The 12,810-nt window shown below is 33.3% G+C and overlaps 1 protein-coding gene across 1 annotated transcript in view; it reads left to right on the top strand.

The window, feature by feature from the left end:
* Grik2 (glutamate ionotropic receptor kainate type subunit 2) overlaps window positions 1–12,810 on the top strand; it is a 697,720-nt gene that overhangs the window by 212,957 nt on the left and 471,953 nt on the right.

The raw sequence follows: 12,810 nt of genomic DNA, 5'->3' as shown, positions 1-12,810 counted from the left end.
AGAATCTATGAAAGAATCAATGAAAAATAAAGTTTGCATTTAAAATTGAATTCCTAAATGTCACTCGCTCTCTCTCAGCTCTACGAAGCTCAATGTTTATTATGTATAAATGTTTATATAATCTATCTTTAATCTTTGTTGCTGAAATACAACACAGTTGTTTGATGTTTCCAATTAGAAGAATTGGAGTTTGAGTTTTCTCTATTTCTCTACTGTGTGCTTCTGAACAAGGCAATTTTGCTTGCCATGAAAATATACTACAAAATATCACAGAGAGTCTAGACAGGCAAGGATAATATTTATTCCTCTTCTAAATTATCTACGCTTTCATTTTCACCATAGTTTATTAAATGTCTTCTATGTTCTATGCTGTTTGCTGGGTATGGGAATCAGACAAATGAAAACACCAGTAAAGATCTCCCCTTTTATGATCCTTGAAGCTCCTCTCACATCTAGTTAAACTTAGACAAAGAACACCTAATTGACTAGCTTAAAGTTCAGTTAGTTAATGTCATGAATGGAAATAGAATCTCAGTCTCAGGTTAAAGAGATCTCTCAGCAGTTAAAAATGTGCCACTGTTCTTACAATGGGACCTATGTTCTGTCACAAGAATTAAGGTAGAAGAAGCTCACAAGAGCCTGTTACTTCAGCTCCTGGTTATCTGAAATCTCTGTCTTCTGTGGGTACCAGCACTCATATATACAAATGTCTGCACTAATACACATAATTAAACATTTACAAATACATATTTTAAAACAAATCTTAATGCTTCTTATTTTTATCCTTCAAATCTCCTAAGATTGAAATGAGACACAGCGTTTATTGGTGTCAATAGAATGCCCATTTTTATGAAGAAATACTAGATTAAAACTTTCAGGTGGACTGAAATGCGAGCAGTGTATATAATAGCCCAAATATCCTTACTGCTCTAGCGGAAAAATATATTTCCTTTTGTTTGTACCATTGGTATCTATCTACATTCTGTGACTGTGCCTGTAAATAGCATTCTCTCAGCTATCCTCTGTGTGTGCTTTGAGCCACACTTTCTGTGGGACAGCGGGGTATGTGAGAAGAAAGACAAATGGCACTTTTCCTCAAATTAGGAGTATGGGTTATTTGTTGTCCTCTGAAAAAGGTGACATACATATTTATGGCATCCTATAAATGAAGTGTAAATTCCTCCTGTGCCCCTAGACTCTTTTCAACTAGTTAGCACCAGGCAGATAAGGATGTATGTTGCTTTTCATGTGTCTGTTGGGAAAAATCCATATTTGAAAGTTGGGTTAGAAAAGAACTTTAGTTATTGCTTATGTATATTTATAGGGATTACATTTACTCTTGCTCTCTCTCTCTCTCTCTCTCTCTCTCTCTCTCTCTCTCTCTCTCTCTTGATTCCCCAGTATGAAACTTTCTATCAGTTCATTCTGTCAATATTGGCTTAGGCACATGTTTTAACCTCTTTTCTCTTGTAATTATATAAACATGCACACGTAGATGATGACCAGGGAATGGTAATCAGAACATCTGGTATGATACATGAAACAGAGAATGGGAGTTGATTTTTGAATTGTAAAACACTAAAAGTCACTCTTCTGAGCTGTAGGACTTTATGCAAATGGGAATGATTGAAAGTATTGCTTTAATCTGTCACTTTCTAACTCATCACCAGGAAAATCCTTGGTTGTTCTTCAGTCTTCTGCTGCTTATGAAGGGAATTCTCTGTCTTTGTTGAAATTGATTAACTTATCCTTTATAATAATTTGTATAGCAGTGTAAGCATCTAGAGAAGATGGGAGAGTACAGTCTTAAGGCACCAATAATGTCCAGAAGGCTTTTACTAAGAAGATATTTATCTGGTGGAGTTCTCTAACTTCACTCTACACATGCCTAATACATTCTGATCTAAGCAGCCAATAACTATAGGGTAAAACTTAATAAAAGTAAATAGTACTATTATTATTGTTTCCCTTTAAATGAAATTTAGTTCTCCAAGCACTAAGCACAGGGCTGTCCCAGTTCTTGTTCTCTTTTGAAGGTAGCCAAGGGTAAAGAATGTTAGTAAGGCAAACATTGGTTTTGCAAGATATTAAGGTTGCTTTTAGTAAAATAATAATTTAGTAAAATAATAATTGATTCTAAGTTATTTTGCAGCTGTAGCCTGGTACATGTCTGTCCGTTCCTCTGAGGCCAAAACTGTAGGCTCTGACTTTTAGCACCATGTTGTAAAACAACAGAAGATTATGTAAAGGATCAATTGCTAGGTCTTTTTTCCCTCTTGCCAGAAGCCTCTCCTCTCACTTGTCACATGGGAGGGAGGTTTGGAGCAATAATTTTTTTTTTTTGGAGAAAAGAGTCACTCACAGAAAGAAAAACTTTTACACAAGCAGATATGCATAAAGTCACATAAAATCATATACAAACTCATGCATGCATATTCATACACCTTTGTGCATTCTAGTTAGGCCCAACTACTTATCTCCTATAAGTGTGTGCGAACACACAAACACAAACACACACACACACACACACACACACACACACACACACCCATAGTTACATATGCATATGGAGCAAAAGCCCTAGTGCCAGTGCAGAAAGAACTCACTCATTCTGGATGAAAAATGAGCTAGAATATTTATTACATAGAAAAATGAAAAGTCCCCTACCCTATTATTAAAAAATAAATTAAACCCAAATCTGTAGGAAAAAATAAAGCTCTGTCCTGCCTTGCTGTTGTTCAGAACAAAACTGTTGTGCCCTATGATAAGCCTGCTCTTTCTGCTTTCTCTGTGGGTTTTTGTTTGTCTTGCTTTCTCTCTGTAATCTGCACATTGCTCCCGTAATTTCCAAGCTCCCTTTTAACTTCAAATTTACTCTACTCTGCTGTCCTCCTTCCTCCTCATAATCTTGCTTTCTCCTTTTGTTCTGATGGAATACTGCAGGTCTATAATGAAGAAGGAGGAGAGGAGAAGGAAGAAAAGGAAAAAAAGAAACAAGCAGGGTAAAAAGATATAAGCTTATGGAATACAGAGTGAGATTGTAAGGGTGAGACCCTGCCTAGCTAATACAGCAACTGTTGTAAGAAAAGGAGAGTGATAGGTGGTTTGATGTTGTTATGCGACTCAGGCAAAGAAGGAATTTGTGGATGAATTATGAAGAAGTCATAGCTTAAAGTTAGGCAACAATGGAAAGATTTTATTTAATTGAATGGTGAATTAAAAAATGTCCTGGAGAAATAATGGCCATAGTTTCCAGAAATAAGTTACAATAGCCATAGCGAGACAGGAATTTGGGAAGTTCAGGAAAGACACGTTGCTACACTTGAAAGAGTGTAGTTGGGTTTAGTCAAATATCTGAAAGATTTATAGTAATGATCTTGAAGATATAGTGGAAACTTACTAGTGTTAGCATGAGTAATGTATCTTAGTGCTTTATTGCTGTAAACAGGCACCATGGCCAAAGCAATTCTTTTGAAATAAAATATTGAAATTTGACAGGTTTTCCATTTCAGACGCTTAATCCATTATCATGATGAGAGTGTAGCATTGTTCAGGCAAACAAGATACTGAGAAAGTAGCTAAAAGTTCTACCTCAGGATCCACAGGCAGCAGATAGAGTGATATTCTCCTCCAACAAGGACACATTCCAAGAGGGTCCTGCTCACCAATATTTCAGAGCTGTGAGCCTAAGGCGCCATTCTTATTCAAATCACCACACAATAGAACTTAGCACCAGCTAGAGTGTCAACAGGGGAGACTTGGAGTATTCAGGAAGAAATGACCTCTGGCTTTGTCTATAATATTCTCTTGCTAAACATTCTATCACTGGTTTAGGCATAGAAGATTTAGATTTCAATCGACTCCAGAAATAGAGGCAATAGAGTAGTCCATACAGCTGTAATAACTTGAATTAGGACTTTGAAGGTAAACAAGGTAGTGTAGGGCATGTTCTCAGTTGGTGCCCTCTTGGCCACCTCTCTCTAGGTGTCCCTCCAAGACTCTGCCCTGCAGACCTGACTCATTTTACCGGTCATGTTTATTATAGTACTTTCCCCCCATGCTTTGGACTCTTTCATGCTATTCTGTCCTTTATATCTACAATAAAAACATTTTCTTCCATGATATCTTAGAGTAGTCATGTTCTCACTTTATACAGACGGTAGCAATAGTTTATGAATATAAAAATCTGAATAGTCTCAATTAAGAAATTACATCAGCTCTAATGAGAATATACTAATCAGGAGCACATATAAAATGTAAAACAAAAATCCAGTGCGTTAAAATATTGGTCTTTTTATATAATTTTATACTAGATTTATACCTCTGTAGAGTTTATTCTTTTATGAAAACATTTTTATGTACTATTAGGCAACTGGGAAACCCTATTATTATAATTTGGATTGTTTGAACACATTTAAAATACTCCATCTATCTGTGTATTGTTTTGAGGAAAACATATATGAAATTGAAGATTCAGAAAGCTTAAATGAGAACCAAAGCATTCAAAAGTTCAGATCTAAAGAAGAAAATAAAATTGGAAGATAAAATTTCTTTTTGTTATCAGGTAAAAGCCATGGCTAAGTGTGCCTTGTGTTGGCAAATGACTTCAAGATATAGGAAAGCACCCCATTAGAGCTTTTTTCTTTTTTGTTAAACCAGAGTTCTCCAGAGAGGTGAGTGGGGATGGCTTCAGAATGACAGCAAGTTTGCCTTTACTGGACATATTAGTGCAAGAAATATTCAGTTAAAAGACAAATGAACTATTCAGAGGAGAAGAGAATTTTTGATTGTGTGTAATCATTTCACATGCAGTGAACTTAAAAATATAGCATATATACACTTGCAGGTCAATTAATGATAACTTAGAAGATCCTTCCAATATTTCACTATAAAATAAAATAATATAGACAGTTTAGTTCTCAATCTTTTCCTTCTTCCTTCTAGACCTTTATGATGAAAGTTTGAATTTTTTATAAAATTAAATAAAATACATTCTCATATACTCTAGATTATAGTTAACACTTTCCTACTTATGATTTTATTACATGTTATACCTGAATGCTTTCAGGAAGGGATTTGTAGGAACAGTATATTTTTATATTCTCTCTTATCTGTCATCTATCTATCTATCTATCTATCTATCTATCTATCTATCTGTGTATCTATCATCTATGTATATATCATCTATGTATGTATCATTTATCTATCATCTCTTTCTATATCTAACTATAATCATTTTCTTGACGATAAAAATTACTTATCTAATGACATTTACATTTAAAATATTTAGAAACTATACCAATGAAGTCTCAGCACTATGACATTCAGCATGAGGTGAATATTAAAAAGAACAGACATGCTGAAATGACTGAGGAAAGTCTAGAAATCTTCACTCCCATTTAAAGACCTACAGGCAATGAAAGGTATTCTGAGAGCAAGAGAAATAGTCTTTCTACAGTAAGAGCCCACCAACTGGTTATCTCATACCAAATGGTTAACCCTGGAAACCCACATATGAGTAACATTATATAGACCAAACATGTTATGGTATTTTGGAATGCATATTAACATAGATATATGTTAAAATAATAAGAAAGGTGCTATATACGGGAGAGTTTGGAGAGGAGAAAAATGTGAAATCATGATTTTTATTGTAATCTCAAAAACAAATAACTATGTATGCATACAGTTTACCAGCACACTGTTTAAAATTAAAGGTAGTTAACAACTATTCCATTGTGCATGGAAAATAGGTTTTGTGTAACAATTCACTAAGGAAACTAATTCATATTTTAGGAGAGCAATGGGTAACTTGTGAATCAGAACAATGACTATCACATTAAATTAAAAGTCTATAATGCAGTGACTGTATCCACTTTAAGATGAGACCTCCTGAAAGTCCCAGGCCTTAGAGGCTTTGTTGGCTGTCACATTCATCATAGGTTTATAAGTCAGACAATCATCTGTAGTAGATGATATTGATCTACAGAAGAAAAGCCTTGGCAAGGTTTCAGCAATTGATTAATAAGTCTTTCTTTTTAGTATTGGGCAATGATGTTTGTGAGTCAGAGTTTTATGGGAAAAGTTTCAGCATTGTTTGTTCTATGTAAGCCAGAAACCTCTTACCATTTAGTCTTCTGTGTCTGTGAAACAGAGCAGTGAAACTATGTCATTCTCCCAGGAGTCTCCTGTCTTCCTCTGCCAAGCTATGATAGAATGTTGAGGTTGATTAACTTTTGATATAAGCCTGGAAAACACAACTGCAGGTATTTTGTTATTTGAAATAGAGGCTGTAAAAATATAGCGTCCTGTTTTTGAATTCACAGAAACAAACCAAAGGAAAAAAGTTTTGAGAACGATTATAATAGATTGTATTTTCCTATGTGAGAAATCTAAATGCAAGCACAGAAAGGCAATAAAAGTTGTTTGGATCCCATAGAGAGTAAAGACTTTGAAAATAAGTGACCATAGAGTCCCCAAAATCTGAAACTGAATGAGTTCTAATGTAAGTCCATCATGAACACAATTATAGATTTCTAAGAAGCAGCTTCACGATCATACAGTTGTATATATGTATTGCTCTAAAGTTTCCATACTAATTATGATTTGTGAACTCTATAGTTATTTCTCTCATTATGAACCACATGTTTATGAAAGATTACATGGAGTTCTGATATCTCATTTTAAAATGAATAAGCTTAGTTATAGACAATTTTAAAGAAGACATATGGCACACATAAATATTATTTTTCAATATTTAAATAAATATTACGTTGCTTAAAAGAGGTGTATGGTCCCTTTTCACAGCAATAAAATATTGAGAATATTGACAAAGACAATTTCTTAATAGCAATTTGTATCCCAGAAATATACTTTTAGAATAAAACAACTGTTTTTTCCTTAGAGAATCGATATTACAGATTTTACTTTCTTTGGCAAAAAAGGATTATTTATCCTACCAATTTCCTGCCATTCATCACATCCATACCTTACAGAAGAATAAACAGGTCTGATGTGTTCTCCCTACCACAATTTCCTTCTATCACCAGCACTTCTTTAAAACATTAAAAAAATGAAATTATATACCACCAGTCTTTCATGCCTGGCCTCTTTAACTTAATGTTTTGTTTATATCATCTTTCTTGTGTTGCCTGACAGTCTGCAAGTATGCCATATTTCACAGTTCTTTGAATAGCGAGGTACACATTTGTCTGATGGTGCTTCCATTTCTCTGGTTACATATTCCAGAAAGAAATTTGCTCTCTCACAAAGCTGTATGTTCTTTGTTAGAAGACTCTGAAACAAGATTTTCAAAGTGACATTTATATTCATGTTTCCCTTTTTCCTTTTCGCTGGATATTTCATTGGGTAGGGAATTACTTGAACCTTATTTTAACTGTCAGTGTCCTGACTCTTATGATGTTGATCACATGTCTTTGTTCACTGTCTATATGGTGCTCTTTAGAAGGGTGATGCTTGTGCAATTGGCTACATGTAGAGAATTTGCTTTACCACATTTATAACATTTTCTGTGAGTGTAAAGCTTATTTTTTTCTCTGATACACACCCATACATACCTGTACATATACGTATGGAATCCTCTCTATGACTAGTGTTAATATTGCCAAATATGGCACATTTTTCCTCTTTTATCTTTTTAAAATAAATATCATTTTAACCAATGCCTTTGTTTTAGCAAGATTATAGCTTCACTTTCAATTTGACTGTATATTTAATGTGATGTTTAAATATTATTTTATTTATTTTTTTGTGGATGTCTGTGGTATATTCATGACCCTGTGTGTATGTTTGTTCCATGTTTGAGCCAGAGGACAACTTTTTCTAGTTGATGCTTTTATGCATGGGTCTGGGGATTGACCTGCGTGCTCCTGGTTTAAAGAGTAAACACTTTTACTGACTGAACTGCTGCACTTCATCCATGAATACTTATTGAAATTACAAGTCTTCTCGTCTGGAACTGTAGCATCATTATATCTACTTTTACTAATAGTCATTTAAATAGATGTTAGAATGTAGATCAGTATGATTTTAATCTGTATTTCTTGTTTCTTGGTGAACATCTTCATATAATTATATACTTGATGATTTCTCTATATCCTCTGTCAATTTGCTTGTCTCCCTTTGAGATTACTATGAATGGACATCACTAGCAAATTGGATAGCTAATACAAATGGTTAATTTTCTAGAAATATGCAACCCGAGTTATGAAGAAAAAGAAAATTCTAAACAAACCAGTAATGAGTGAGGAGATTAAAGCAATAATACATATTTTTCCAATTCAGATAACTTCACAGCTTATTGGCTTCATTAATGAAATCCAGTAAGCATTTAAAGAAAAATATCATGTGAGTCTTTATGAAACTTGATAGTAAATATATAAAATACAGTGTGAAATACAAGACAACATATTTCTAGCATTTCTCCAACCTAATTGCAAAAATACTTCCTCAGTCTCATTTTTTTAGAGCTATGTGAAAAATAAAATCTTCATGGAAAGTGGTCTTTGAAGACTACTAAATGTGCACGAAAGAGGTTGAGAAAAATATACATAAATACAGAGAAAATCTTTGTTTATGGGTAAACAATTCACTGGAAAAAAGCCAAATAACCTGGTTGATAATGAAGAAAGGACTTGAGTAGACATCTCAAAACCAACCAAAGATTTCACATTGAATTTGCATTTCTCGTTGACATTTCATATTATTACAGATTTTTCTTCTTTATGATCAGACTCTTAAAAATTTTAGACACTTCATTAATCTTTCCTTTTTTTTCTTTCCAATCAACTTTATAGTTCTTGATAATTTCTTTTCCATTTCCTTTATTTGTATTCAAGGTGTTATGTTTATTTCTTCTTACTTTCTTGGTTGTCTAGCTTTGATATTCCAATTTTCTTTGTTTGGTTCATTATATTCCAGCTTTCTAGATGGTAGCTTCGTGTATTAGTTCTCCATCTTTCATAGTCCACTGACTATACTAGCTTCCTCCCATTTTAATATGTGTCTTTGACTGTCTTCTGAGTTCTTTTTGTTTTTTTCTTTAGACAAAGGAAGCTTGTTTTCTTTATCAATCCTTTGTCATATGCTATCATTATGATCTTAGTCTTAATTATATATATATATATATATATATATATATATATGAATGACTGTGCTGAAATATTTATTTTACCTCTCTTCTAGTGCTGCTGGAACATGAAAATTTTATTTTTATTTGTTTTAAAAATTCTGCAGGGTGGTGACTTCACATATGTGAAAGTCTACATTACACACTCCCTAAGACGTGAAGACAAGTGCTATTTAGTTAAAATTAATTGAAAATATGCAACATATTTACCTTTTCTGTAGTTATTCATGTGTTTAAGATTGCTGTGGCCTCTCTGCAGTTACCTGATGCCTATCAATTTTATTTAAAAATAAAATGATTCAAAGAAATGAATACAAGGAAGAAGAATGACTCTTTCTTCTTTATAATAATAAGATCCCCAAACCTTAGTGCTCAAGTAAGGAAATTTCTTTATATTTAGAATTATTATTTCCTATTATTGAAAGGGTCTCATTATGTAACCCTCACTGTTGTTATTGATGTAGACTTTTTGTGTAGCCCCACCTGGAACTCTATAGATCAAGTTAGCCTCAAATTCACAAAACAAAACAAAAGACAAAAGGCAAACAAAAAACAAAACACCAACACCAGAAAACTCTGTTTTTGTCTCCTGTGTACTGAAATGTCATGAGATCCAGCGAAGAACATTATTCATAATGGCATTCTCTATCAAACAGATAAGGCTATTGACAAAATACAGAATTTTCTTTTTTGTTTCTACTTTAGTTTAGCTACTGGGTAATAGATCTGTTTTACAGTTGCCAAACAGTAACACATGTTTGTGGAATTTCCTTCATTACTGTGTCTTCTCTCAATTCGTAGCATAAATTCTGCTCTTTATTCCTACCATGACCCGAATGAAAAAGGCTGTTTGTGTGTCCATCATTTGTCCTATGCTACAACTATCCCTGATTATCTGTATTAGTCATTCTTACAAGTGCACTCATTCAGCTCTCTTAAGACATCTGAATAAGACCCTTCACACAGAGAATTGCCAAGGCTAACAGTCTCACTGCATCATCTCTGTGCCTTCAACATTCTAGATACCTGCAGACTCCGTCTTGTTTGTCCATCTTCTAAAATCAAAAGAGTAGTCATGAATTGACTTAAGAAAAAAAATCCCTACTTTCTAGTGGAACAAATCCGTGCAGCCCATACTTATGGTTGCAAAGGTACAAGTAAATGTGGAACCAAGTATATCTGGTACCTCTTTGCTTTGTTGTTGTTGTATTCTGTGTTCCAACTAACATGGCTTTGTGATGGTTATATTACCTAACAAGTACATGTGTGGTTATACTAAGAGTATCTAAAGAAGAAACAGTTGTTGACATTCTAGATTGTTCTTTTAGACACTTCTGCTTTCACCGTTCCATGAAAAAAAAATCAGGGAATGAGTTAGGATTGAAATTTCAAAAAATTTCATCAGATATAGAATCAAAACCAACCTCCATTTAGTATTTGTTTGGTGAATGAATGTTTGTGATACATTTCTACAATTTTGAAATTTCATGCAAGATGGACTGAAATATTTAAGTATCTCATATAATGAAGTAAGATAGACATTAATGTGACGGTTACATCTACTATTATCATTGTGTGACCATAATGAAATTTATTTGCAAATATAATACTGTCCATGTGTGGCTCAGCCTTAAGAAAATACAACTATTTCTCTTCTCTTTTCTAATTTTCTGAAATCAACAAGCACACTCTTCAAGTACTTTTATAACGCCTATATAGTGATTATTTTTCAATTATGACATTAGTGTGTTGCAAGTTAACTTTATCAATGTTTAAGTAAATCAAATGCTATCTCATTCTGCACATACAGTCCTAGATTTGAACTATCAATTCAAATTTTCTTTGATGTTTTAATAAAATATTTTGGGGGAGGGTCCTTCCTATTAAAACCTGAAGGCGTTAGAGTGGGAGTTATTCTTGTTATTCTCTACAGTTAATAATGTTGGGTGCCTTTTCAAGAAGATATTTGGAATGTATGCTTTGTTTTTTAATAGATAAATATTAGAATCCAAGGTTAAGTCTATAAAATTAATTATTCATTTAATTTAATTAAGGTAGAGAATGACTTATTCCAAATATTTTAAAAGATTTCTTTAAATATTTAAGACAGTGATAATATATGAGAGTAATGTTTTATCTGAATTATTTGTAATGAGGAGTAAGGATAAAAGAGTTTGAAGTCCCTGTCATAAAATATTGATTATTTCAGTATTTCACACAAAAAATCCAACTTTTTTATCTTATTTTGGAATTAATAAACTGCTCCATGTTTCCAGTTGGTAAGATACAAGTAGTCAACTATGAACTGATTCATTCATGGAAGCTTGATTTGTGTATGATTTTGCTGAAAGTACATCATGTAGATTTAAAAGGGAGAAAGAAATATCCTTCATGTTTAAAGCACTTGTTTCTCAGTGACAAAATTTGGAAAGAGTTCAAGTGTAGATCCGTCCCATTTTATTCCATTCACCAAGCCAACAAAAAGGAAAAGATTCTATAAAGATCAGACATCTAATTACATAAAATGAGACCAGAGAAAAGAAAGGCAGGAACAAGGATGAAGAAGTGGGCTTAGGGTTGGGGGAGCTGCTAAGGCAGAATAACAGATTAAGGGGCTAAATTTTTAACACATACTGAATAACTTACAGTGCATTAAGACAGATGATAGAAAGGCTTTGTCTTGAAGCTGAAGCACTCATGACTGTTGTTTCTCCTGAAAAGGAATGTACAACAACATTAAAAGACAATTGTATTTTGTTTAAATTTTTATAAGAAAAATGCAAAAATTTACATTTTCGATATGTTGGTACACATTTTTATTTATGTAAATATTTAATATATTTTTAACAAGTCCATATGTGAGTATGCTTTGAATTGGATAGCCTTTTTCAGGATCTTAATCCTAGAGAAAACTGTCTTTCCCTCCATCAGCAGCTATGGACTACCTGTAATTATTCATCTAGGAAAGAGGTCTTATAAAATTTCACCAATGAAATTGTCATGTCAACTGATATTGTCACTATGCATGTCTGATTTAGTCCATCATGTTGTTACGATGTCATGGGTCCAAGATCCCTGCCTAGTCTAGTAGATACTATTTGGTATTGAGCATTCTGCTCCTCTGCCCCTGTCAATCTTCCTACATCTTCTTCTGCAGTGTTCCCGGGATTAGGTGTGGGTGTTGTATTTGTTGTATTGTAGATATACTAACTGGGTAATATAGCCCATAGTCAGTTACTCTCTGTACTGTGCCTACATATAGAGCTCTGTAGTAGCCTCTGTCTGCTACAAGAGGTTTTGCTTTTTATTTTTGTTTTTATTTTTTGTTTTGTTTTGTTTTGTTTTGTTTGTTTGGGTTTTTTGTTCTGCTTTGTTTTCTTTTTGGTTTTGTTTTGTTTTTGAGGAGTGAGAGTTACAGTTATCTTTGTATATGAGCATAACTATATATAATATAGTTAAATATTATATCATATTATATAGATAAGCAATACTAGGCTCACCTTTGGGGACTGTGACCTCTCTAGTCACAGAAAGTCATCTAGGTTTATAGTATCTATCATGAATTATCCCCTGGAAAGTGAACTTTAGTCTAATTTTTTATCTGTTGACTATGGCAAGATGTAAATACCAGTATCACTCTGGATATATTTCCATTATAAATA

Source organism: Rattus norvegicus, chromosome 20 (assembly GCF_036323735.1).
Source record: "Rattus norvegicus strain BN/NHsdMcwi chromosome 20, GRCr8, whole genome shotgun sequence".
Classification (NCBI taxonomy): domain Eukaryota; kingdom Metazoa; phylum Chordata; class Mammalia; order Rodentia; family Muridae; genus Rattus; species Rattus norvegicus.
This window is presented reverse-complemented; position numbering and strand designations above follow the sequence as displayed.